Below are 27188 nucleotides of genomic sequence, written 5' to 3'. Positions count from 1 at the left end.
TGAAGGAACTTAAAAAAAATTTATTTTGGAAAAATTATAGACTTACAGGAAATTACAAAGATAATACAGAGAGCTCTGTTGTGCCCTTAACCAACCCAATTTCTTCTCCAAGCAACTTTTAAACACAAAATTATTTGTTGGATTTAATTTCTTTATTCTACCAGAATGAGAGTCATGCTGAGCAGCTGTGTTTTAAGTTGTAAAGGCAAATCCAGTCCCTTTGGTTTCTCTGTTTTGAAAACAGGGTAATAATTTTTCCCTAATTACCCATGGTTGACCTTTGAGTCCCAGGCTTGAAAAGAAATCTCAGACTGCTATACTGTATCCTTTCTTCTCTCCTATGGATTTGTAAATGTAACCACTTAGTTGCAGTTTCAGTTCACGAGCACATTTGTGCTGGGTGTCCGCCTTTGTACAGAATGACCAGGTTCTGGAAATTCCTCTGCTCCTCTTAGCTCGCGGAAGGAGGAGGAGAGAGAGGGCAGAAAAGAGCCTCTTGATTGACATAAACTTCTCTAATTTTTAATGTGCTGAGGTTTCAGCACATTGAGGACTGAAAAAAAAATAACACTCTTTGATGACATCTGCTTGATTATGATATTAAAATGAAACAAAAAGACCAAATCTGACTGTTTCTCTTGCCAAATTGCAGATGGTAAAATCAGCACCGTACAAAGGAGACGCTTGGGGTTACACTGCTGGGATTTACATCGTGGCTGTGTCCCTGATGAGCTGTGGGCCCTGGGTGACTTTCTGTTCTTCAGTTTATCTGCTTGGTCCATAGTAGGCACTCAAGAAGTGTTAGCTCTTGTTTCTGCTGTAGAAATTATAAACATTTAATTCACATACTTACATAATTCAGGAAACTGGTTTTTGTTTTTTTTTAAGAGTTTGAGAAAGACTGTATTCTTCTTTAAATGTTTGGTAAAATTCAACAGTGAAGCCACCTGGTCCTGGACTTTTATTTGTTAGGAGGTTTTGGATGATTGATTCAACCTGCTTACTAGTCATCAATCTGCACAGAATTTCTGTTTCTTCATGATTCATTCCTGGTAATTTGTATGTTTCTAGGAATCAAGAAATCTTTAAAATGATAATAAAGTTGCATATATACAATAACACTGTCAATTTACAGGATACGAAGATACACTTCAATTTTAGACTCAAGCAAATGATTCTCCACGATCCCTGGTGTCCACTTATTTTTAAATGGTTAGAACTCTCTTCTCTCAACACACGTATCCAAGTACCCAACTCACCCGATTTCCTGTCTAACACTTGTGTTTGTCTCCCAAACCTATTCAGACCTCTTAATTGTTTTATGTTCACTGCACGTAGATCTTGAAAAGGTATTTGGGAGAAAATAAAATGAGATTATTGACCGTAGGGCCACACTTTTCAGGTGAAGAGCCTAGGAGAGGTATAATTTGTCTTTGACAGCCAATGGAAGGCGTGCCTATGTTGAAAAAAAAAAAAAAATTCCTGTTACTTTTTCCGGGCTAATGGAGGAACATTTTCTAATCCGCATAAAGGCAACCTGTGGGCTAACTAATTAGTTCAATTAAAAGTAGAAGAAACTGGGCCGCCTGGATGGCTCAGTTGGTTAAGCAACTGCCTTCGGCTCGGGTCATGATCCTGGAGTCCCAGGTTCAAGTCCTACATTGGGCTCCTAGCTCTATGGGGAGTCTGCTTCTCCCTCTGACCTTCTCCTCTCTCATTCTGCCTCTCTCTCTCTCTTTCTCAAATAAATAAATAAAATCTTGAAAAAAGGGTAGAAGAAACAGGGGCACCTGGGTGGCTCAGATGGTTGGGTGTCTGTCTTCAGCTCTGGTCATGATCCTGGGGTCCTGGGACTGAGCCTGGCGTCAGGCTCCCTGCTTGGTGGGGAGTCTTCTTCTCCCTCTTTCTCCCCACTATTTGCGTGCTCTCTCATTCTCTCTGTCAAGAAAATAAATAAAATCTTAAAAAAAAAAAAGGGTAGAAGAAACAGTTAAGTGCCAAATGTATGAATACATACTAGGGAAAAAAAACCCTCAGCTACTATCTCTTCTGACATAGAAAATATCAGGATGTGCTAGAGCATCCCTTAGAAATATTGCATATTTCCAGGTCATAGAATCATAGAATTTAGAACCATAAGAAATCCTAAGGATCATGCAGCCCAACCCTTCATTTCAAAAAAGAACCCTAAGTGTCCCCAGTGGAAACGAGTGGCTTCAAGGTATTGAATACGCCTGGAGCTGAGCTCAGATATTCTGTTTTCCTGTAATAACAGCAATAACAATTTTCAGGGCCTTAGCTCTGGGCACCTTCTCATAGGCTGTTTCTCTTTCACTCTCATTGTCTTTATTTTTCCTTCTCTCCATTATCAGCAAGTCATTACCAAGGTCTCCGCTTCCTCTAGGAGGAGGGTGGGAAACAATTTGTCTTCTGCTTAGCTCTTATTTCATAGGCTGTGCATCCCCACCCACAACTAGATACTGTCATCAACTACAGTAGGGCTTGTGTTTATTGTCCACACAGATAAGATACAGTGTAAAGAAGCACAACTTACTATTTCATGAAAATATTCACTAATGAAATGACTGCGCAAACTCCCACATGGTTAACACTATGGCCTTTCCTTACCCATGGCATTTACAACTTGGTCAGTCATCTCTACCTGATTTTTAGATATGGGAACCTTCTGCTAAAATAATGGGAACACAATGCAAACTGAAAACTGAAGTTGTAAAAGTCCTGGTAAAAGATGGCAGAATTACATGAGGTCTGTTTTTTGTAAAACTAGTGCTGAGAAATAAAGATTATTACCTTGTTCCCTCTAATTTTTCAGATAGCTAGTGTTCTTGATAATGAGGATCTGACAAAGTTTAAGAAGATTAAACTTGCTAATTAAAGAAATGAGATGAGAATCATAACACAGTAGGCATTTTTATTATTATTATTTTTAAAGATTTTATTTATTTAACAGAGTGATAGAGATAGACCACAAGTAGGCAGACCCTCAGGCAGAGGTAGAGGGAGAAGCAGCACAGTAGGCTTTTTTAAAAGAATGCTTTAATTCATAAAATGATGAACCATCTTTCTTTTTTTAAGATTTTATTTATTTATTTGACAGAGATCACAAGTAGGCAGACTCCCTGCTGAACAGCGAGCCCAATGCGGGCCTTGATCCAAACACCCTGGGATCATGACCTAAACCAAAGGCAGAGGCTTTAACCCACTGAGCCACCCAGGCGCCCCTGGATGAATCATCTTTTTAATCATGCTTGCAAGTATTGAGTATATTTTCTTCCATCAGCTGCTCCAAAACAAAGCCAAGACTCGTTTCGTTCTAAGACTTCATGCATAGTTTCAATCACAACCTAATTTGTTAAACATAGGATAAAACGAACTTACTTTCATTAGTTGCTTCTTTAAAAGGTCAAGTTTCGAGATGCCCGAGTGACTCAGTCAGTTAAACATCTCTCTCTCAATCAATCTCTCTCTCTCTCTCTCTCTCTCTGACAAATCAATCAGTCAATAATATCTTAGGGGCACCTGGGTGGCTCAGTCGTTAAGCATATGCCTGGGCTCCCATCATGATCCCAAAATCCTGGGGTAACTCTGGCATCAGGCTCCTTGCTCAATGGGGAACCTGCTTCTCCCTCTGCCTGCCATTCCCCTTGCTTGTGCTCTTTCTGACAAATAAAATCTTAAAAAAAAAAAAAAAGTATAGGGGAGCCTGGGTGGCTCAGTGAGTTAAAGCCTCTGCCTCCTGCTCGGATTATGATCCTGGGGTTCTGGGATCGAGCCCTGCATCAGGCCCTCTGTTCAGTGGGGAGCCTGCTTCCCCCTCTCTCTGCCTGCCTCTCTGCCTACTTGTGATCTCTCTCTGTCAAGTAAATAAATAAAATCTTTAAAAAAAAAAAGTATAATCTGGGATTTGATTTTTCTGGCCTCAGTGTGTGAAGTTAGTCCTGAGATATAAGGCATCCTACCTTCTTCACCCTAAAAAATGGTGAGCCTTTTTGGTTTCTATTTTTTATCATGTCAAGTATAAGAAGGTGTTGTTCTGAAGCTCTTTTTCTAGTGATAATCAGCTAGTGAGCCAGTTACCTATTTTTTTACTTTTTTTTCAGCAAGAGAGAGAGTGTGAGTTGGGGTGGGAGGGAGGAGCAGAGGGAGAGAGAGAACCATAAGCAGTCTCCATGTTCCATGCTGAATGAAGAGCCTGATACAGGCTGGGTCTCACGATCCTGAGATCATGACCTGACCTGAAATGAAAAGCTGAGGCTTCACGGACTGTTACCACCCATTAACCAGTTATCTTTCAAGGTCACCCCCGGTTCATGATAATAAAACCATGATGTCCCCATATAGGAGAAGTCATAGACATAGTTCTGCCTGCAGGAAAGTAATGGCTCATTCTCTTTCTCTCCAAATGAAAATCTAACATTTTCCTTTATTTGCTATTTTCCTGTGTACATTCTGCTTCCTTCCACAAAAAAGAAGAATATGTTTTCCCTTCTAATTCCAGAATTGTCTGGCTGACAACAAAAGATATATAAAATGAAAATGTAAAATAGAAATAGGAAGTAAAAAGTCGGGATTGAGAAAATTATAAATAGTAATAACTTATCCCTTACCTGTTCCTTTCGGAAGCCTTTCAGTCTCTTAAAATTGCAGAATTCAGACCTGAAAGCAAGGACCTTAGAACTCTTGTAGTTCATTTCCTCATTTAGTAGTTATGGGTATATTTTCTCAGTGTTTTCGTTTTTGGAAATGGAGAGAGTACAATTTTCAAATTGTAAGAAAAAAAACCTCAAATAAATTAAAAAATTAACCAATATCAAAAATTTTATTTAACTTGGGTTTTTTTTAGATTTATTTATTTATTTTAGAGAAAGCGCATGTGTGAGTGAGGGGGGGTGCTGGAGGGAGAGAATCAAGCAGCGACTCGCACTGAACACAGAGCTGCATTTGGGGCTGCTACTCAAAGACCAATGAGATCATGACCTGAACCGCAACCAAGAGTCAGTCGCCTAACTGACTGAGCCATCCAGGCGCCCCTATTTAACTTGTTAACTAGTGAGGGAACCAGTAGGATATTAAAACCGGTTCGAAGGGCAGTTGAGAAACTAGATTTATATAGGTAATCTAATTGATTTCTGTCTTAAGTATAAAATTGACTCTGGCAGGACCATATATCATAACCTACAGGGTTCTGTTCCACTGGATAGGAATCATTTGCTTTCTGCTAGATAAAAAGTCAATCCTCGTTATTTGTAGGCTCCATATCTGCAAATTGCCCTGCTCATTAAAATTTATTTGGATTTCCAGAATCAATACTCACCCCGCCTTCATGGTCATTTGAGGACATGCACAGAGCAGCAACAAATGTGAGTAGTCTGACGTGCCCATTCCCAGCTGAGGTCAAGCAAAGTGACACTCACTGCTTCAGCTCTCACATCGTACCTCAGTGTCCCTTTTGTGGTCTATTTAGTGCCATGTTTTGTTTTGTTTTTCAATTTTGTACTTTTTTGTTGGTGCTTTCTCTGTTTAAAATGGCCCTCAAGCATCACGCTGAGGTGTTCCCTAGCGTGAGAAGGCTATGGTGTGTCTTACGTGTGTATTAGGTAAGTTTCATTCAGACATGATTAGAGTGCTGTTGGCCAAGAGTTCAATGTTAATGAATTAACTATAGTTACTCATTCATTCACTCACTCACTTACTCTTAAATCCCTTCCTCTTATCCCAACAATTTGGGAAACTAGTATTTCAGTTATACAGTTATGATACCATTATTTTGCTCCTAACCCAAATATAAACTGGTCATTCACACTACAATAATCCCCTTAGGGGCACCTGGGTGGGTCAGTCAGTTAAACCATCTGCCTTCAGCTCAAGTCATGATCTTAGGGTCCTGGGATTGAGGCCCCACTGGGCTCCCTGCTCGGCAGGGAGTCTGCTTCTCCCTCTACCCCTCTCCTCCCCCTCCACCCCCTGCTCGTCATCTCTGTCTCTCTGATAAATAAATACAATATTTTTTACAAGACTCCCCTTAGATTTGTTTCTTTTTAGAAGTTTCAAGGTCCTTCTTTGGGAAGTATTGTTAATGAGAAGAACCATTTGGCTAATTTCAAAGACTTGCTGTAGTAGCCTCAGAAGATGTTTCATCAAGTTGTATCACTCACTCTAGGAGTTGTGTGATCTCGGGTAAATCATCGAATTGCTCTGGGCCTCAGTGTCCTCCTCCGTCTCGTCTCTAGATGAGGTTAATAACTACCTAACCTGCCTACCTCCCACTATTGTTTTAGCGGCCAACTAGTAGTGCCTAGAGCAAACAATGTCCAACCTAGTCCCAGAGGTCAAGAAGTAATGTTAAAGCTGAAACTTGAAGCAAATAAGGGAAGAAAAGGAATCGTTGGTGAGAAGGCTCTTCTGGAAGGCAGTATTTCAGGTCTAGGAACTGCAAACCCAGTGTGAACGCAGGGCCCACCAGGTCAGAGTGAGGCTGGTTTGGGATGTGGGTTCTGTAACCCCCTCTTTTTCTTCTTCTTCTTCTTTTTTTCTTTTTCCTTTTGAGATTTTATTTATTTATTTGAGAGAGAGAGAGCATGAGTGGAGGAGAGGGACAGAGGAGGGGGAGAAGCAGACCATCCCCCCGACCGTGGAGCAGGGAACCTGATGCAGGACTCGATCCCAGGACCCCAAGATGATGACCTGAGCCGAAAGCAGATGCTTCACCAACTGAGCCACCCAGGTGTCCTCTGTAACCCTCTTCTTTCTACTAACCGTGAATATTCTTCAACCATTCTTCTGTTGAATAATTTAAAATAATCACATATTGGGGCCCCTGAGTGGCTTAGTCATTAAGTTTCTGCCTTCGGCTCATGTTGTGATCCCAGAATCCTGGGATCAAGCCTCCACATCGAGCTCCCGGCTCAGCAAAAAGTCTCCCTCTCCGTCTCCCACTCCCCCTGCTTGTGTTCCCTCTCTCGCTATCTCTCTGTCAAATAAATAAAATCTTTAAAAAACCCCACATATCTACTTAATAAATCCCCTATTTTGTGAACTTTCCCTGTTTATTTTGCATTGTTCTCCATCTTAAAATTGTGATATTAATTTGAGGAGCTTTTATTTTTTATTTTTTTAAAGATTTTATTTATTTATTTGACACAGAGAGAGATCACAAGTAGGCAGAGAGGCAGGCAGAGAGAGAGGGAGAACCAAACTCCCCACCGAGCAGAGAGCCTGATGTGGGGCTCAATCCCAGGACCCTGAGATCATGACCCAAGCGGAAGGCAGAGGCTTAACCCACTGAGCCACTCAGGCGCCCTGATTTGAAGAGCTGTTAATCTAGCTTTTCCAATTCCCAGCTACAGTCATTAATCTTTGCCTAAAGTTGAAGAGTATTTATATTTTTCAGCCAAAGGGTAAGAAAATATGAAAGAAAAGAAGTAGATTCCTGACATCTCCTGCAATAAGTCAATAAGCTGTCCTAGGATTCTAACTGAATTTCAAGAATTCTCTATTACATAGGAAAGGTTTTGTTCCTTTTTTACTTGATGTGGCAAATTACATGCACATTTAAGTCCAAAAGAGATCCGAACAGGTTGAAGCTGGCCAGCCCACCCATCCGTCCATTTGTCCGTCCGTCCATCTATCCATCCATCCATTCATTTATTTCTTTTGCACCTCTTAACCCCCTTCATCTCTTCCTTCCAGCCCCCCCGAACTCCTTTCCCTCTCACAACCACCAGTTTATTCTCCGTATTTGTGAGCCTGTTTTTGTTTTGTTTTGTTTGCTCTGTTTAAATGGCGACCTCATTTTAAAAAGCAAAGTTTTGCCTCAAATTCGGTAAAGTGGGTGCCTCAGCATTCTGCTGCCCTGCCATGAACCGAATTACTAGGGAAATTCTAAGCCCTCAGAAAGAGCTCCCAATCAATCATGAGGAAGTTGTGTTGCCTTGGGAAAGGTGAGCCTGAAAATTAAAAGCCAGACAAAACTGTCTAAACATCTGGCCTCACAACATAATTCAACCACTCTTTTAAAAACATATTGGCATCAATCAGGCTGGAGACCCTGGGTCTGAAATCAGAAAACACTCTGTTTAAAAATGGCTCCTTCTAAGGAAAATCTGAAAGAAAAAAAGAGAACGCTTTCATTAGAAGCATGAGACACTTCACTGTTTCAAAATCTAACCAAGCCCATTTAAAACAAGAGTCATTTAATGCAACATGTGCTTATTCTGAATGTCTTTAGATGAAGATAAACCAGTTCCTACAGTGTTTAACAAAAGCATACTGTTAACTGCGATGAATGTGCTAATAACATTGGAAAGGAGATAATACAACTGCATCTCACTTCATATTTGCTGAGAAAAATATTCTTCATGTGTTACCAGTATCTTACATGAAATGTTTTAAAAATGGGTCACATAGAGGAGCAATACTGGTTTTGAGATTTAAAATGACAGCTCTAATTATAAAATATAAAAGATGTGATTATTCTGTGATGAAGTGTTCATAACGTTAAAATAGCTATATTTTAATTCAAAGTGATTTATAAGGAAACAACTGAAAACTTTCAATTAAGAGATATAAAACATTTATTTTTATTTTTATTAGATTTTTATTTATTTGAGACAAAGTGGATGAGCAAGAAAGCACTGGCAGGGGAAGGAGCAGAGAAAGAGGGAGAAGAAGATGGCCCGCTAAGTAGGGAGCCTGACACAGAGCTCCAGCCCAGAACCCTGGGATCATGACCTGAGATGAAAGCAGTCACTTAATGGACTGAGTCACCCAGGAATCCCAAGGATATAAAACCTTTAGTAATACCATTTAAATTACAAGGCAAAGGGGCACCTGGGTGGCTCAGTGGGTTAAGCCACTGCCTTTGGCTCGGGTGGTGATCTCGGGGTCCTGGGATTGAGTCCCTCAGGGAGCTCTCTGCTCAGTGGGGAGCCTGCTTCCCTCTCACTCTCTCTGCCTGCCTCTCTACCTACTTGTGATCTCTCTCTGTCAAATAAATAAATAAAATCTTTTAAAAAAACTTTAAAAATTAATTAATTAATTAATTAAAAGGCAAGGAACTGGGGTGCCTGGGTGGCTCAGTGGGTTGGGCCGCTGCCTTCGGCTCAGGTCATGATCTCAGGGTCCTGGGATTGAGTCCTGCATCGGGCTCTCTGCTCGGCGGGGAGCCTGCTTCCCTCTCCCACTCTCTGCCTGCCTCTCTGCCTAATTGTGATCTCTCTCTCTGTGTCAAATAAATAAATAAAATCTTTTAAAAAATTTTTAAAAAATAACGAAAAGGCAAGTAACAAGTTTTTTGTGGCTATGTTCTATATACATCCAAAAAGCTTAAAATATTTTACCATAAAAATCACACCATACAATTTGGATATTGAAATTTAAAAAATGGAAAATAGGGGTACCTGGGTGGCTCAGTCGCTGGGCATCTGCCTTCGGCTCAGGTCATGATCCCAGCATCCTGGGATCAAGCCCTGCACCGGCTGAAAGCCTGCTTCTCCCTCTCCGACTCCCCCTGCTTGTGTTCTTGCTCTCTCTGTCTCTCTGTCAAATAAATAAATAAAATCTTTTTTTTTTTTTTTTAAAGAAAACAAATGCTGTGTTGTTGTACAAAGGTGAATATACTAATCCACAAATGAACATACTGATTGCTTATTACACTTAGCTCTGGGCCTGCGATGAGCCAAAGAATAAAGGAAGATCCAAGTTACATAATTCTTACCATAGGACCAAAATTTCTTCAGGCAATCTTTTTTTGATACTCAATTCTAAAAGGAAGTAGAATTAATGTTCATTTTAAAATTTTATGTATGCTGGGGAATTTACATATATGATATGCATTAATCATCTCAGTGAGCATCATATTAATCCATTTTCCATTCTACAAGATGTAGATTCACATCGAGGACTGCTTAATTCCAAGGTTTAAGTTTTTTCCACATTTCCGGGCCACTTTATACACAGCACTTAATTAATTAGTTTAGTATTTATTTATTTATTTATGGCACAGAGCATTTAAAACCCTATAAAGTGTCAGATACATCGTAAGGACTTTACTGGACCCTCAGAAATATTCTCAGAACCATTTTTATGATAACTTCTTCTAGTTAAGCTCTGTAGAAATTGAGGGCATACATTTTTTAAATGACTTATTAAGGTTCTGTCCTGGGTAAGATAAACACAATTCACTTAGTTTCAGCCACTGAATATAACTACAGAATCTAGAGAGAGCAGTAGCTGTTTTAGCACTCTGACAAAGCAAGTAGTAGAAGATGGATTAGAGAAGAATTTCAGAACTTGAAGAACCACTGAACTGGCAGTGACTTTCCAATTTTCACCCCTTCAATATTCCCTTGTCTGAACTGAAGGTAGCCTCACACCCAGAAATGTGGTCAAAATTTGTAGCCTGAACACAACCAGGTCAATTACTGCTAAAAGAAAAATACTAGCACCCTCCCTAAGATTTCAGTAAGACCCCAGACCTTGTAATATTAAAAATGTCCAGGACACAATATAGAATTAGTCAGCACTGGAAGAAGCAGTCTTAACTCTGGTGGGAAAAGATAGTCATTAAGGGCCAATACCAAAATGACATATAATCAGTATTTTATGATAGGATATTTAAAATAGTTGCTATAAAAATGCTCTAAGAAGTAAAGGTAAACACTCTTGAAACAAAAAGAAAGATGGAAATTCTCAGCAAAGAAATAGAAAATATAAAGAAGAGCCAAAAAAAAAAAAAAAAAAGAAAAAGAAAAAAAAGAACCAAATGGAAAATTTACAAAGATGGATAAGAAGAGATTCCTCTGTTTACAGTCTATGCAATCTAACTGAAAAGATAAGAAAATTAAATTCACAATAATACATAAGAGAATAAAGAACCAAATCAATAGGTTGAAATCCATTTACAGATTTCAATAAACCCACATCATTTACTAACACACCTAAATCATAACAGTAGCATTCTGGAAAGTTCTGTGGGCGCCTGGGTGGCTCAGTTGGCTAAGCACCTGCCTTCAGCCCAGGTCATGATCCCAGGATCCTGGGATCAAATCCTGCATTGATCCTCCCTGCTCAGCGGGTACCCTGTCCCTCTCCCCACTGCTTGTGCTCTGTCTCTCAAATAAATAAATAAAATCTTGGGGGAAAAAAAGAAAAGAAAGTGCTGTGATAGGGGCACAAAAAAGAGCAGCAGTGCCAGAAAGAGGGAGTGCCCAACCTGGCGGATGAAGGGGTAAAAAAGGATTGGGGTAGACATATTACTTAGGATTAGATTAGCCGAAGAGTGACACAGACTCAAAACGATTTTAAAAAATCATTATTTTTTTGCTTTTATAAAAGTCTGGATGGAAGCATTCCAGAGCTGGGTAGAGGTTCTACCATCCCTGGATCCTGGATTGACTGTTACCTTCTGTCCTGGCATCGCTGTCCTGCCCTTGTTGTCCCTGTCCAGGATGGAGCTGTAGCCATCTCAGATACCCCTGTTCCAAGTAACAGGGAGGGAGGGGCAGGGAAAGGCAGAGGTGTTGCCAGTTGGTTTGTTTTTTGTTCGTTTGTTTATTTGTTTCTTTAATAAGGAAGTTTCCCTGAACCAGCCATGTGTCCTTGACACCTCGCTCTCAGGGAAATTGTGAAATTTTCTCTCTATTTTAGACAGCCAGCTGCTCATCTGAAAGCTGGGAATTATCAAATGGAGAAAGAAGAGCAGATATTGAGGGACACCCAGAGATCTCGGATACAGTAGGCTTCATGGAATAAGCATTTGAACTTTTCTTGGCTTTTAACCTCTCCCCGCTTTTTTTCTTGGTTATTCTCCTGCTCCAAGGTCTCTCTTATCTGGTCTCCCCTTGTTTTTCTGTTCTAGGTTTAGTTCTCTAGCAGACACTGAATTTGGTATGTAGATGTATCATAGGGTTCAAAATCTATGAAAGAAAGGAAGAGAAAGCAGAAATGGGCAGACAAAGGTTAACTTCAGTGCAAACTCGACAAAGCTGTGGTCTACCCAGTGGGGTGCCTAGAACAAATACTACTTGTTAGAGTTGTCCTACAATTGTTTGTAAATGGTTGTACTTTCATGGATTTAGGAGGCCTGAGAAAGTGTGGGACCTTGGCTGAGGTGGCTTTCTCAGCCGAGGAAGCTGCTAAAGGAGTTAACAACAACTGAGGCTTCCTGCTGACCACTGTCCCAAAAGTGGGGCTGCAAGTCCTTCACAGAAGGGGCATCTGGACAGTACCTGTGTTTGTCTCTGAAGCTCTTGGTACTCAGACCCCTTCTCCTCTTCCTTCACAGTTCCTCCCTAGGTGATCTGATCTTACACTTAAAACTCTAGCCTGAACATGGGCTCCTTCCCTTCTCTGATCTCCAGACCCAAACATCCAATTACCTGCTTCATGTTTCCTCTTGGGTATATAATGGGCATCTAAAATTCAGCATCAAAAGCTGAAAATCGAACCTCTGAGTCCCTCCTTCTCCCTCCGAGTATTTAGTGAGATGTCTTTCACATTTCCAAAAATAACTCAGGTAAAAAAAAAAAATAGGCATCACCCTTGAGTTCCTTTGTTCCCTCCTACCTTTTTTCCTTCCTGCTTTCCTTCCTTCCTCTTTCCCTCTCTCTCTCTTTCTTTTCTTTCTCTTTCTTTCTTTATAAATGGAAGTTTGTACCTTAAAAAAATTTACTTATTTATTTTAAACTTTTCAGTCATAAATTTCATATTCATTTTGTTATATAGAGAAATTCCCACTGATATCTCACTTTCAATGGTCTAACGCCCATCAACTAAATTGGGGAGAACTGACAGTGTTACAATGGTTAATATCTCCACTCAGGGATAAAGAAAATTTTTTGTATTATTAAAGCCTTCTATCTTTCAAGAGTTACAGTGTCCTTTATTTATGTCACACATTTCTCTTATAAACTTGTGCATTTTGGATGCTGTCAGGAATGGCATTGTTCTTACTGTGTTTTCTAGCCTGCTATTGGCTGGCATATTTGTCTAATGAGTGGAGAGAAGTAACTGAGTGGGTGGTTGTAGTCTATAGTTTAGCCTTCTGGGGGTCTTTGATATTCAAGATTTTGGAAAAAACCCTGAACTTCAATAATCTTCTGATAAGATGAAATATACAGTCCTGAGAGTAAAATACAGCCATTTTATTTTAATTTTTTAAAAGGTTTTATTTATTGGGGCACCTGGGTGGCTCAGTGGGTTAAGGCCTCTGCCTTCAGCTCAGGTCATGATCCTGGGATCCTGGGATTGAGCCCCGCATTGGGCTCTCTACTCGGCAGGGAGCCTGCTTCCCTCTCTCTCTTTCTGCCTGCCTCTCTGCTCTCTTGTGATCTCCATCTGTCAAATAGATAAATTAATTTAAAAATCTTAAAAAAAAGATTTTATTTATTCATTTGTCAGTGAGAGAGAGATCATAAGCAGGGAGAGAAGCAGGCTCGGCTCCCCACTGATCAGGGAACCAGACATGGGACTTGATCTCTGGACCCTGGGATTATGATCTGATCTGAAGGCAGATGCTTAACTAACTGAGCCACCCAGGTGTCCCAAAATGCAGCCATTTTAACTGGAGATTAAAACTCATGTTCCAGGTGTATGGATTTGTTAAAACTTGTCAAATGGTACACTTCAGATCTATTTTGCCACATGTAAATTTTACCACACACACACACAAGAGAACAAATTTTGAACTCTGGTTAATAATAGGCATGCTGAACCTGGGGCACCTGGGTGGCTCAGTGGGTTAAAGCCTCTGCCTTTGGCTCAGGTCATCATCTCAGGGTTCTGGGATCGAGCCCTGCATCAGGCTCTCTGCTCAGCGGTGAGCCTGCTTCCCCCCCCCTCTCTCTCTGCCTGCCTCTCTGTCGACTTGTGATCTCTGTCTGTCAAATAAATAAATAAAATCTTTAAAAAATAATAATAATAGGCATGATGAAGTATTTAGATGTGAAGTGGACTGATGTCAGCAACGATTTTGAAGTGCATTTTTAAAAAAAGATGGATTGGTGGATAGATTAAGAGATCATTAGATAATCTGTCTAATAAAGTAAATATAATAAAATGTTAATTATAGAATCTAGGTGGTAAATATGTGAGAGGTTACAATTTTATCAACTTTTTGGTATGTTTGAAAATTATTATAATAAAATGTCTGGGAAAAATCCTATTGTCGACCACACAGTTCATTACAGTATTCTGGGCTCAATAGCTGGTCAATATCTCAGTGGTGTTACCTCCAACAAAGAGAGCCTCTGCCATATGTGGCCTGCCATTTGTTTACTAACGGTGAAGTAAGAACATCTTTGATTTTCTGTTCTGTGTTTCTATTCTAAGACCCTTATAATTAACACTGTTGGAGGCATAATGTCATAGCACTCAGAGTTATGTAGTGCCAGCAAGCAGCCCCAAACACAGCCTTCAGCATTCATGGGGGGTTGGCTTATTATCCAAATACAAGGATGCAAACCTACTATAGTTGCATTCAAAAGATCAAATTAAAGGGCAATGGCTTTCAATTGTGGGATGAATCACAAGCCAAACATGTTCAATCTGTTTTTAATTTGCTAGAAGCCAAGATTTGAAATATTACTTTAGGTCTTCAAATTGCTTTCTTTTGCATGTTAAGACTAATAACAGATAAAGCTACATTGAATTAAAGTGAGGAATGGTTCTGAGTTCTGAATTCCCACATCTTTCTAAGTGTACTTTTTTCCTCCATTTCATCACAGTTTCCAGGGATAAATGGGAACAGATAAGCTTCCCTCTGGTATTATAATCCCTTTCATTTGTATTAATCATGATTCTGAACTTTCTAGTCTTCCCTGAGGTTTCACAAATCTCTACTTTAAAAAAAAAAATGGTGAAATTCCCTTATGCAGCTACTTTAGATATGAGAAAGGGGTAGAGTTTTATATATCATCTTCTGCCATCTCTCCCTCAGGCCTGATGCTAATCGGTTTAGGCATAACGTATGTGACAGGTGGAAAATATACTTTCTGAATATATATGATATCATTTTGTCTTAGCTTTGGCTATTGCCCCAAGTAGTAAGCCAAAGGAGGTGCTGACCTAACGTTTAAGACCTGCTAGGAGGTTGTAAAATTCACTTTGTGAGTCTAAGTCCATCTCCCACCTCCAGCCTATTGATGAGATGAGGACCATTGGAGGTGAGAATCACTTTTGGAAACAGTTATTGGAGTGCTGTGCTTTGCAGACTTTCCATCCCCTCCCCACCTTTGCTGAGATAAGGAACAGTAGGAGAACATCTCAGAGAGCTTGCCATGTGTCCTCAGGTGTTTGGAGGATCCAGATGCTGACTTTCACCCGAAAAGTCTACAGACAAGGGCTACCTAGAGCTGCCCCTGATGACAGTGAGTATACGCTCTCACTCTGGCATGGTCAGAATTAGTGAGAAGAGCCAGCACCTTCAGAATTTGGTGGAGCAAAAATGTGAGTATTGCCATGAACCAGAGCGGACATGCAGTTCCCTGGCAGTAGAAAGCCAGCATGAGTTGTCTTAAAAAGCATCTTCACTCTGAAGGTCTGTCTGCCTGAAAAGATGGCCTCCTGAGAAAGAACAGTCCTGGGATGTAAAGCCAGAAGTAAGCACTATGGGAGCAGGTGCAGGTTCGGCAGGAAGATGCTTGCCCACATCAAAGAGCAGGGCAGCTGGTGGCTCTAGCAAGGAGTTTTCAAACAACCCACACAACATCCCCTGGGAGAAATAGCCAGCAATTCTGCATCTGTTGGACAGAGATTCTATACCACTGTGACACCAGTCAAGCTAAATGGGTAGGGGGAGAGGTAGAACAAGTAGAGAAAGGCAGACCCTCTCATTACACGTGTCCAAACCTGGGTCTGATTAAGAGTTGTGGAAGAGAGGAGTACCTGGGTGGCTCAATTGGTTAAGCATCTGCCTTCGGCTCAGGTCGTGATCACAGGGTCCTGGGATTGAGCCCCACATGGAGCCCCACATCGGGCTTGCTCCTCTGCAGGAAGCCTGTTTCCTTCTCTCACTCCCCCTGCTTGTGTTCCTGCTCTCACTGTCTCTCTCTCTGTCAAATAAATAAATAAAATCTTAAAAATATAGAGTTCTGGAAGAGAGAAGGAGCTTTACACTCAATGCAGAATCACAGTTTTTATTTTGATCAAATTGAGCTTTTTAAGTTACAAAGACTGTGTGCTAATACCTCACAGTGTTAAGAAAATCTTCCGGATCTCCTTCAGATAATCGCTATCGCTGGGGAAGGAGATGTCATTCCGGCATATATTTTTTCAGATGGTGAAAAAAAAGAAGCTATTTAAAATTATGTCCTACAAATCCAGCTAGTTCATAAAGATGATACATCAAGAATGAGCAAAATACATGTATCATTGGAATTTAGAGCTGAGTTGGATTTTATTATTGTTTCCAGTGATTGTCTCTCCATGTAAGAGGGTGATACTCCACCACTTACTGACATCAGGCTTGACCATATTGCTTACTTTGGCCAATCAAATATGAGTTGGAGTGATAGAAAATACTTTCAAGCAAAATGAAAAATACAAACAAAAATGAGGAGAAATGTACAAAGTAAAGCAATAGGAGGAAAGTGTCTGAGCTCTGATGACAGCAATGAGAAGGAAAAGGAAGATGCAAGAAGCTTTATAAAAACAGAATTGAGAGGAACCAGCTGCCCAGCCTCTGAAACTCTCCTGGGCTTCAGCATTCATTCCTATGGAAGCAATTTTAGGTCAGCACACTGTCTGGGTCCCTCGAGATCAGTTACTTCCTTTATGCTTCTCAAATGCAAGCTCCTACTCTCATTCCTAGTACCACTCATCCCTCTCTTCTTTTCTGTCTCCTTTCTCCTTAGGACACCCTCTCTCATCCTGTCCCTCTTTTAAATAAACACCTGCACAACTTTGTCCTTATCTTACAATCTGTTCCTCACACCCCAGAAAATATGGTGTCTTTCATGTTGTAGATGCTTAATAGATATTTGTTAGATGAATATGTTTTTCATAGTGTTATTCCAATGATGTGGATACCCTCATGATTTTTTCCCCATCCTCCAATCTGTGGCTTCTCTTGTGTTGTATTCTGAGTCAGTGGGGCCACTATTCATGAAAGTGGCCAAACCAGAAGTCTGAGAGTGTCCCAGAGTCCCCATCCACTTCAAGTCTCACCAGTTCTCCGTCATGCCTCCCAGTTAGTTTACTTCCCACCATCTTTTCCACCACTGCCCTTAGTTTAGGCCCTTATCATTTCTGCCCTGAATTATTATGTTAGTCCTGCCCTCAGACTTTCCCTCGTTCATTCTGTTCTCATTCTCTGTCCTGCATCCATGGTGATTTTTTTAAAAATGTAATTCTGATTATATAACCATACAATTTAAACTGAGAGTTCAGATAAAAACAACAAAATTTGCAACATGGTGAATGGACAAAAATCTTCACCATCAGGTCACTAATTATCTTTCTTCTTCCACCAAACTATGACACTCCACACATTTTGACAAAAATCTGTGGTTCTTGGAACATGTCTTATCCTAATTTACCTCTGAGCTCTCTCTGCCAGAATGTTCTTTCTCCCATCTTCATCCCTTTCTTATGATTAAATCCCATTTCCACTTTCTCTCAAAACTCAGCTCAGGCATCACCTCCTCTGTGAAGTCTTCCTTAGTTTGAGATTTCTGTACTCCCTTTGCCCTGCCAAACCATTTCCTGCCTGTTTCAATTATAGCATTTCCTAGACTGGGATCAATTAGTTACTCTGTGTCTTCCCACTACAATGTCAGCTCCTTGGAATCACCAGTATGTCTGATCCATCACATGCAGGGCATAGGGTTGATGCTCAAAAAATGTGGATATCAAATGTCTTGGTGATTGATAGAAGATGATGACTAAACAGAATGGAGATGTCCAGGTTAACCACAGTTTTGATACTGGGTGATTAGGAGCTGAGAACAGATGCAGGGAAGTGTGGAGGCAGAGCTAGTTTGAGGAAAGGGCCAATGCTTTGACTTTATACATATTGAATTTTTACTGACAGTATCTTAAGGAAAAAGAGAAATATGGGCATTTTCTCTTTTTTTTCAGGTGGACATCATTGTGATTTGATATTTTTATACATTATGAGAGGATCCCCATGATGAGTCTAGTCACCATCTGTCACCACACAAAGTTATAACAATATTGTTGACTATATATTCCCAATGCTGTATGTTATATCCTCATGTATCCTCATGACTTATTTATTTTATAACTAAAAGTTTTCACCTATTAATCCCCTTCACCTATTTTGCCCCTCACCCCCATCTTCTCCCGACTCTGGTAACCAACAATTTCTTTCCTGTATCTATGAGTTTATTTCTATTCACTTGTTTTGTTTTGTTAGATTCCAGATATAAGTGAAATCACATGGTATTTGTCTTTCCCTGTCTGACTTTTTCACTTCACATAATGCCCTTTAGGCCCATTTATGTTGTTGCAAATGGCAAGATTTCATTCATTTTAATAGCTGAACAGTATTTCACAGTATATATATACCACGCCCTTTTTTTTTTTTTTTAATCTGTTTACCCGTCAATGGACACTTAAGTTGCTTCCATATCTTGGCTATTGTAAATAATGCTGCGATGAACATAAGGGTACATATATTTCTTCAAATCAGTGTTTTAATTTTCTTCAAATAAATATCCAGAAGTGAATCGCTGAACTATATGATAGCTCTATTTTTCATTTTTTCGGAAACCTCCATACTGTTTTCCATAGTGGCTGCACCACTTTGCTTTCCCGTGGGTAGTACATGAGGGTTGCCTTTTCTCCACATCGTCATCAATACTTGTTATTTCTTGTCTTTTTGATAGTAGCTAGTCTGACGGGTGTGAGGTGACAACTCACTGGGGATTTGATGTGCATTTTCTTGATGATGACTGATGGTGAGCATCTTTTCATGTGCCTGTTGGCCATTTGTATGTCTTCTTTGGAAAAAACATCTATTCAAGTCCTTTGCCCATTTTTAAATCAGATTGCTTAAAGACATTTTCTGATAGGACCACAGTACTCTCACGCATACAGACCCATGGCAAACACCTTGCCATGGGGGCACGTGTGGATACTGCTGACCTACCATGGAGTGGCAGGAACCAGAGTGATGTGAGGCTCCGTCCTTCAGTATCATGTGAGGGGACTGGGTTTAAATAGATACCTACCTGCTTATAATTGTAAAAAGAAATATCGTAAAAATAAACACTGCAAAGATACACAGTCTTAGGGTTTGTATCTTATCAATATCTTACACATCCAAAAGATAACTGAAAAAGCAATCCCCAGTAAGTTTTTAAAAATGAAATGCATGTTTCATTATTTTTAGCTCCATATCAATTTGGTGCTAGAACTGCACAGAGAAAATAATGATTTCAAGTTATTAACACGGTATTTTTACTATATATGGTCAGCGGAATGTATTCTAGGGACAAACAGAGCTGCAAAGAAAGCATGAACTTCATGCATTGAATAGTTTAATTGTTAACAGTCACATTAGTATTATTTTGAAACTGTTTTTTACATTTCAGGATAAAGCAAATGTTAACTATGTTAATGTTGTCAAGAATCAAGATTTCCCACAGTAGTATATATATCTCCCTTATAATGTTAAATTTGAATTGGAAATATCAGTAGGAGCCTGTGATTTTTTTAATTTCCAGAAATACGTATTTTACAGCTCTGACCACTGAAAAGGCCTAGATGTAATGACAGCACAGATTGTGGCCTTTAAATACCATTTCCCACTCAAGAAGCCAAGGCTCCTTGCAGAAATGAGTGATTCCAGATCTAGGACCTGAGATACGTGTGTGTGTGTGTGTGTGTGTGTGTGTGTACAAAATTCATCATATAGTCATTTAATTACCTAGCATGTCTTAGGTGAAAAGGTCCCGGGGGATGCACTTGATTTAACCAAAAGAGGTTCATTTGTAAAATCAGAATGACTATTATTTTAGAAGGCGGAGTAAAACTATCAAATAAACTGGCTATTTATATTTGCATTCTCTATCTGTGGACAGATCTTAGGAGAGCAAATTATGCAAAAGTAGTTTGGGGAGCAGAAAGCCAGAGTGAACAGAGGCAGCTGGGCAATCCCAGTGGCTGATCTCGTCAAGGCGGGATCTTCTGAGGCATCCATCGCTGCATAAGTGACGCGACATGCACCTATTACTTGAAGAGGATTCTTGTGCTCTAAACAGCATAGGTACTAAGCTGCCTCTGTAGGATCACTCACTCTCCTGAGCCACTGCCCCTGCTGGGTCATTAACTCTCAGAAGGCAGTCTTTATTCCTAGGATCCAGGTTCAAGGCCAGAACAGGCTACCTTTTGTGACCTCCCATCTGCATTTGCACCAGCTACTGATGAGGTGGTTACTGCCATGCAATAGAATTAATTGGCCAAAGAGAAGGAAACTGAGGCCCAAGCCTAAGTGGTCGGCGGAGGGCGGGGGGTACCCCACAGTAGAAAAGTGAGAGGTAGAGAAGTAGTCTCTTCAGAAGGGGGTTCCTGTTTGCTCCTTTCTTTTTCACTTTTTTCCTTTAACAACATTGTCCACTTAAGGAGTTTAGAATCAGTATGCTTTCTGAAGCAAAACCCGGTAATCAGAAGCCCTGAAGTGAATCTCTAACAGAAGTTTCCTGTCTATGGCTGAGTCGGTTTGCGCACACTGACATTACTGACATAGGCATGAACTTGACTATCCCCTGTGTGTGAGCTGTGCATAGGCTGAAACCCAAATTATTTTTGGTCCCCATTACAGATGTTAGCCTGTGTTCCATTTTTAACTCTGACGTAGGCACATGCACTGGTTGCCCAGGAGACACGAATCTGGGCAAACCCTGGAGAGAAGTGCCCTGAGGGAGGGCAAATTTTGTTTCTTTGTGGTCCTGCTTGCCCACAGCCTCCATTCTTACCCTCTCACTCCCGTCCACCAACCACAGAGACCCAGGTGAACACACCCCCTGGGGGAATGGTGGGCAGAGCTGAACCTCATTGGGTGGCAGTGGCCAGCAAGGTAAGACTCCCTTCTCTGCGGGTGGGCTGCAGTGCTCACATCCCACCTGCTCAACAGAGTCAGATCTGGCCTCTGACTGGGTCACATCTCAGTAAGCACTCTCAGCCCCCAAAGCCAATCCTTTGTCACACCTGCTCCCCATTGCAGTTGTCCACATAATGATGTGTTGGATTCATGTCTGCTTCTTTCCCCCGGAGGGCAGGGACCACGTGTACTTTGTCTGCCAATGCACATCCAGCACCTAATATACTCCCCAACCAGAGGAGGTACTCAACTGCGTGAGTGGATCCCAGACAATTTGCCAGTGGGGAGAACCTTAGAAGATACCCACGCTGCTTTCCTTATTTGATGAGGGAGGTGAAGCAATTTCTCAAAATCCCATGGGCGTTCAGAAAGGCAGCATTAAGCAGGGGTTAAGCCCATAGACTCTGAATGCAGAATGCCTGGGTTCAATCCAGGCTCTACCACTTACTGGCTCAGGAGTGTCTACATTAACTTAATGGCTCTGTGCCTCAATCTCCTCATCTGGAAAATGGGGATGATTGTACCATCCAACAGAGTTATTATAGGGATTAAATAATATTTATAAAGAGCTTCAAATACTCGGTACATAGTAAGCATTATACATATTTGTTGGTTAGAAGCTGGAATAGGGCCAAATTCTGGGTCTCTTGATTCCCTATCCAGCATTTTTCCCCAAACTGATTAATGTTACTCTGTCATTGGACCAGTGCTGTCCAATAGAATTTTCTGTCATGATGGAAAGGCTCCACACTGTTCAATCTGATAGCCCACTGGCTATATGGGGCTGCTGTGCCCTTGAAATGTGGCTAGCATGATGGAGGAAATTAATTTTTAATTTAGTCTAATTTTAATTAATTAGAATTTGAATTTGGGCTACTCTGACAGCCAGTCAGGAGCAGGAATTCTTACAGCAGCCAAGTCATCATGGCTGACAAGAGTCTGGCTGCCCGTTAAGCCCAGCAACATCCTTCTGAGCACCAGCAGCACATTCTCCTAGAAGCCAGTAAACTCCTCCCCCACATCTTTATTTTGGTCAGGCCTCCCAGGCCAGACACCTGGCATCAAGGCAGTGTTGCCCCTCTATCAAGGTAGCTGGGTAGATTGGCACACCCCCCAGAACTGTGGTAGAGTAAACCAATTAAGAGCCTTTTTCTTTTTCTCTAAGGACATACACCATGAATTTAAAAACAACAACAATATATGAATAAACAAAAACTTTCAAAGGTCTAATGTGAACATTTTTAAAACCAGTTTTAGAATACATATTCTTCAAGAACATTTAAAATGCTACTTTTGGAGAACTTCTCTTCCATATGTATAGATATCTCCTGCCATTAAAAAAAAAAAAAAAATCAATCCAAGGAAAAGGCAAGACCTCAACTGGTTGGATTCCAAATTAAGCTACAGCTTGAGCTAAAAATAGCTTGCTAGTGTTGAGGATCTGTCCTCTGAATTTAAATGGCTTGCTTCTCTCCCAGAGGACAGCATTCACTGTGTCTGATCGCAGGACTGGACTCTGGAAAAGCACACTTTATGTTTTCTCTGGACTCATTTCTGTGCTGTGTTCAAAGCAGAGTAAAAGTAACCAACCATCGTTTTAAGTGCTATACATATGCATTGTTATGTATAATGAGCATAAATCTCCGTGTGTGTATGTAATTCAGCTTTGTGTAGGTAATCCTGAAGTTATGTTCTGAAATATATTTTACTTTTTTTTCTTCCCCAAACATATTACTGTTTACTTTACTAAAATGTATCATCCCCATTTATCACTGAAAAGACTTTATTCTTTTTTTTTTTTTTTTTTTTATTTTTTATTTTTTATAAACATATATTTTTTATATACATATATTTTTATCCCCAGGTCTGTGAATCACCAGGTTTACACACTTCACAGCACTCACCAAATCACATACCCTCCCCAATGTCCATAATCCCACCCCCTTCTCCCCAACCCCCTCCCCCCGGCAACCCTCAGTGACTCTTAATCTCACAAAGACTTTATTCTTTTTAATTTCAAAAACAATCTCTGTTTTCAGGGAGCCTGTGTGGCTCAGTTGGTTGTGTCTGACTTGGGCTCAGGTCATGATCCCAGGCTCCTGGGATGGAGCCCTGTGTCAGGCTCCCTGCTTAGAAGGGAGTCGGCTTTCCCTTCTCCCTCTGCCCCTCCAATCCCTATATATGCACAAACACACACACTCTCTCTCTCAAATAAATAAATAAATTCTTTAAAAAAAAAACAAAAACCAACTCTTTTTTTTCTCTTGGCACTCTGGGAGAAGACCAGAATTGGATGGTGAAGACCAGAAGAGAAAAATAAGAAATGGCAAGTTGCAGGCTCAATTTGTGGTTTAAAAAAATTATATACATATATATATTTTTTAAATGGATTGAATTAATATATACTTAATATTTTTCCAATACCATATAAAGTAGGTATAAGGCATTTGTCATCAGCTATACATGCACATATTTTAAGTAATCAAGTCATTCTGTAAACCTTATGAATTATTTCTTAGGAAGGACAATTCTGCAAATGTCCATACCTGTGCAGCTGCCGCCAAAGTCCTCCTTCTTCACTACTTTGGCCACAAGACAATGCACTTTAGGTGTAAGAGCCATGTTTCCCAACATCAGTCTGTTCTTTCCCACCTACCTCTTTAAAAAAAATGTTTGAAGACATCTGAAATTCCACTCTCTTATGGATAACCACAGCTCAAGTTTGGTGTTTTCCTTCCTGATTCTTCATGCTGTCAACCCCTTCCTGGTTGTCATTGGCATGAAACCAACATTTTAATTCAACACTTTTTGGGGGTAGATCTATGTAGAATAAGGCTCTGTACTGGGAAAGGATGATGGTAGATGAATCAGAACTATCTGGCCTCCCCAGAACTCAGAGGCACTGAGCCATGGACTGATAGAAAATGGAGAATATGTAAAATTATGAAAGAGAGAACCCCTGCTTTGTGAGCTCAGCTGAGAAAAGAGAATTTCCTTCAGGGAGGTTGGGGACAGGCTTCCAGGCAGAAACTGCATCTAGACTGAGTTGTGAGATGTAGGTATGACGTGGACCAAGATGGAGACTGGCACTCAGATGCTGGGAGCTACACAAGTACAGACAAAAAGGAATATGCCTCAAGTAAAACCTGAAGCATTTAGTTTAAAACATTGAAGGAGCTTATGGGGAAGCAGGGTGGGAAGCAAGCCTCAGGCATCATTAGGTTGGATCATCTCTGAAGCCAGTGAGGAGACCTTCAGTTTCAAAGTAAGGGACGGAGGCAGAGTGTTGCCAGAGGGAATTGTGAAACCCCTCTCCTCCCATTCATATGTTGAAGCTCTAACCCAGTGAGACGAAGTTTGGAGATAGGACTTTTAAGGAAGTAGTTAAGGCTAAATGAGGTCGTGAGGGTGGGGTCCTAATCCAATAGGACTGGAGTCAGGTAAAGAGACTAGGAGTGTGTGTGCTCTGGGAAAAGGTTACATGGAAGCGGCAAAGGGGTGGCCATCTGTAAGCCATCAAACGGTCTCACCAGAAACAGCGCTGCCAGCGTCTTGATCTTCGACTTCCACGCTTCAGAACTGTGGAAAAAAAATAAAGTTTCTGTTGTTGAAGCTTCCCAGTCTGTGGTATTTTGTTGAGACAGTCCTAGCAGACAAAGACATAGAGTTTAACATTTGGTTTAGGGCATTTCTTGGTTCTTTTTTTTTTTTTTCCTTCAAAATTTTATTTATTTATTTGAGAGAGAGAGAGAGAGAGAGAGAAAGCATGTGCATGCACCTGAACAGGGGGACAGGCAGAGGGAAAGAGAGAAGCAGACTCCTTGCTGAGCAGGGAGCCTTACATGCTGCTCAATCCTTGGACCCTGGGGGATGACCTGAGCCTAAGGCAGGTGCTTAACCAACTGCACCACCCAGACACCCCAAATATTTCTTGGTTCTTACTAAAGAATGGACTTCAGAATAGTCATATCTTAAAATAATGGAATTGTTCTTACCCCTTCAAGCTTTGCTTCTGCATTTAAACAGCGACTCCATTGCTGTTACTTAGTATGATAACCTGATATTGAGCACCCCCATTCATATTTACAGTATGTTTCTTTTTTTTTATTTTAGATTTTATTTATGTATTTGACACAGAGAGAGCACAAGCAGAGGGAGAGGCAGAGGGAGAGGGAGAGGGAGAAGCAGTTTCCCCGAAGAGCCACCCAGGATCATATAGGAGTATGCTAACTTCTATATAAATATTCAGAAGTCACGCTGAGTGATTTCAGTAAAATGACCTAATAATAAACATAATAACAATAAAATTAATACAACAGTAACCTCATTAACACCGAGTACTTATAATGTAGCAGACACCACTCTAAGTGTTCCTCAGGTATTGATTCATTTAACCCTCAAACAATCACATCAAGTAGTTACTATTTTTATGCCCATTTCGCAGATGAAGAAACCAAGCACAGGAAGGCTAAGTAACCTGCCCCCGGGAGTTTTATAGCTATGAACTGAGGCTGATAAACTGGAATTGATGTAATACCTAGATATCGATCAATATATTAACATTCTAATATTAATTTGACATTGCCATTTAACAATGCATTGAGGACAATTTATTTATTTTCAGATGCAACTCAAAATGTAAGTAGAATATAAGTTCTGTGATGAAACTAAGTGTTAACACCAGGTGCTGTGTGAGTCAAAGGCAGGTTGTATTTGGCTTCAAACTACACTCAAGCTTTCCTTACCTCTCTCCACTCCATTATCACCGAAGAGAAAACATATTACACTAAAATTTGCAGATATCTGAGCAAACTTTCTCATAAGATTCTAATATCTGAACCAAAAATGGAGTTTCTTGACCCTACAAAGCTGAGAGCTACCCTTTGGTCCCTGGAGGGCCACTCTTTACAGCTCTGTTTGAATTGTCTGCTGATCTTTCCTGGACATCTCTATTTTATTCTCTAACTCAACACTGTCTGTATTATTTTTATTGCAAATCTGAACTCTGATCTGCTTCTGGGCCAAGACCCTGTCAAGTTGTACTCTAGATTGAGTTTTCTTCACCTGCTTGCATAAACTTTGAAAAATAGAGAACAAAAATCTTCCTCTCTCTTTTCCTTGTTGCCAGTCCCTTACAGGATAGATAAATTACAGTGTTACACACATCAAAGATCCTCAATAAACTGAGCTATAGGAAAATTATTTTTGGCATCATTCCCAGAATTAATCACAAAATTTACTTTTATATAGGACTGGTACAAATGGTCATGGTAGAACCACAAGGAGGTTTAAGGGAAAGGGGAAGGAACTTCTGTGAACAATTCCCTAACGTAGAGGGTAAGACTGTTAAGTGTGCATTGCTCTGGAGAAAGGGTCGTTTAGCAATTAAATAGTTAAACCTTGAGTGAATGCAGGCAGCAGCTGGAAGAAGCGTTTATAGTGCGAGGCAGGAAGCGGGGAGTCAGTGACTTCTGCTGGCAGGAAGGAGTAGAGAAGGCGGAGGGAGAACAGAGCAGGGCACCGGATTTTTAGTTGTTATCAGCCTGGAAGACTTTCTTGCACAGTTTGGAACCAGATATAGGCCAGAAAACTACTCCCGTGGCTGCACAAAGGATGAAAAGGTGCTGACTGCACATGGAGAGAAGCCAAAGTCGGGAGATACAGGCATTGTGATCAGAATACATTTGGAACTTCCAGATCTGAATGGAACTACACGAGAGTAGGAACTGAGATGCCTAGACATCTAGAAATACTGTTGATAAAGCCTTCTTAAGTAATAGGCATAATACCTAACATTTATTTAGCCATTTTTACATGCGAAGAACTATATTGTCTCATATTTGTTATCCCATTTATGTCTCAAGAACCCAATGAGGAATGTGCCTGTTTTCGAAATTATTCCTCGTTTTATAAATGAGCAAATTGAGGCTTTGTAGGTTAAATCATTTGCCCAAGGTTATAAATTTAAAGTTTGACCCTGTCAAAGTACAAATTTTTACGTGATCTCTATACAAACATATAATGTGAAAGATTTACTTACCTCATTTATGAGAGAACCAGCTGTTTCAAAGGGGAGGAGCTAAGATTATGTGTGTGTGTGTGTGTG

At 40.5% G+C, this 27188-nt stretch overlaps 1 long non-coding RNA gene across 2 annotated transcripts; it reads right to left on the bottom strand.

Moving 5' to 3' along the window:
• Positions 1–27188, bottom strand: LOC131824843 (uncharacterized). Of its 2 annotated transcripts, XR_009351005.1 has the most exons (7): positions 27123–27188; positions 24613–24661; positions 23629–23740; positions 12399–12454; positions 9420–9558; positions 1791–1938; positions 1–817 (listed from the first exon to the last, which is right to left on the bottom strand). It is a non-coding gene; the product is annotated as an uncharacterized LOC131824843 (long non-coding RNA). The 2 variants fall into 2 exon arrangements; XR_009351006.1 differs by lacking the exons at positions 9420–9558; positions 12399–12454.

Source organism: Mustela lutreola, chromosome 2 (assembly GCF_030435805.1).
Source record: "Mustela lutreola isolate mMusLut2 chromosome 2, mMusLut2.pri, whole genome shotgun sequence".
Classification (NCBI taxonomy): domain Eukaryota; kingdom Metazoa; phylum Chordata; class Mammalia; order Carnivora; family Mustelidae; genus Mustela; species Mustela lutreola.
The sequence above is the reverse complement of the archived record's forward strand: the minus strand, read 5'-3'. Positions and strand labels throughout refer to the sequence as shown.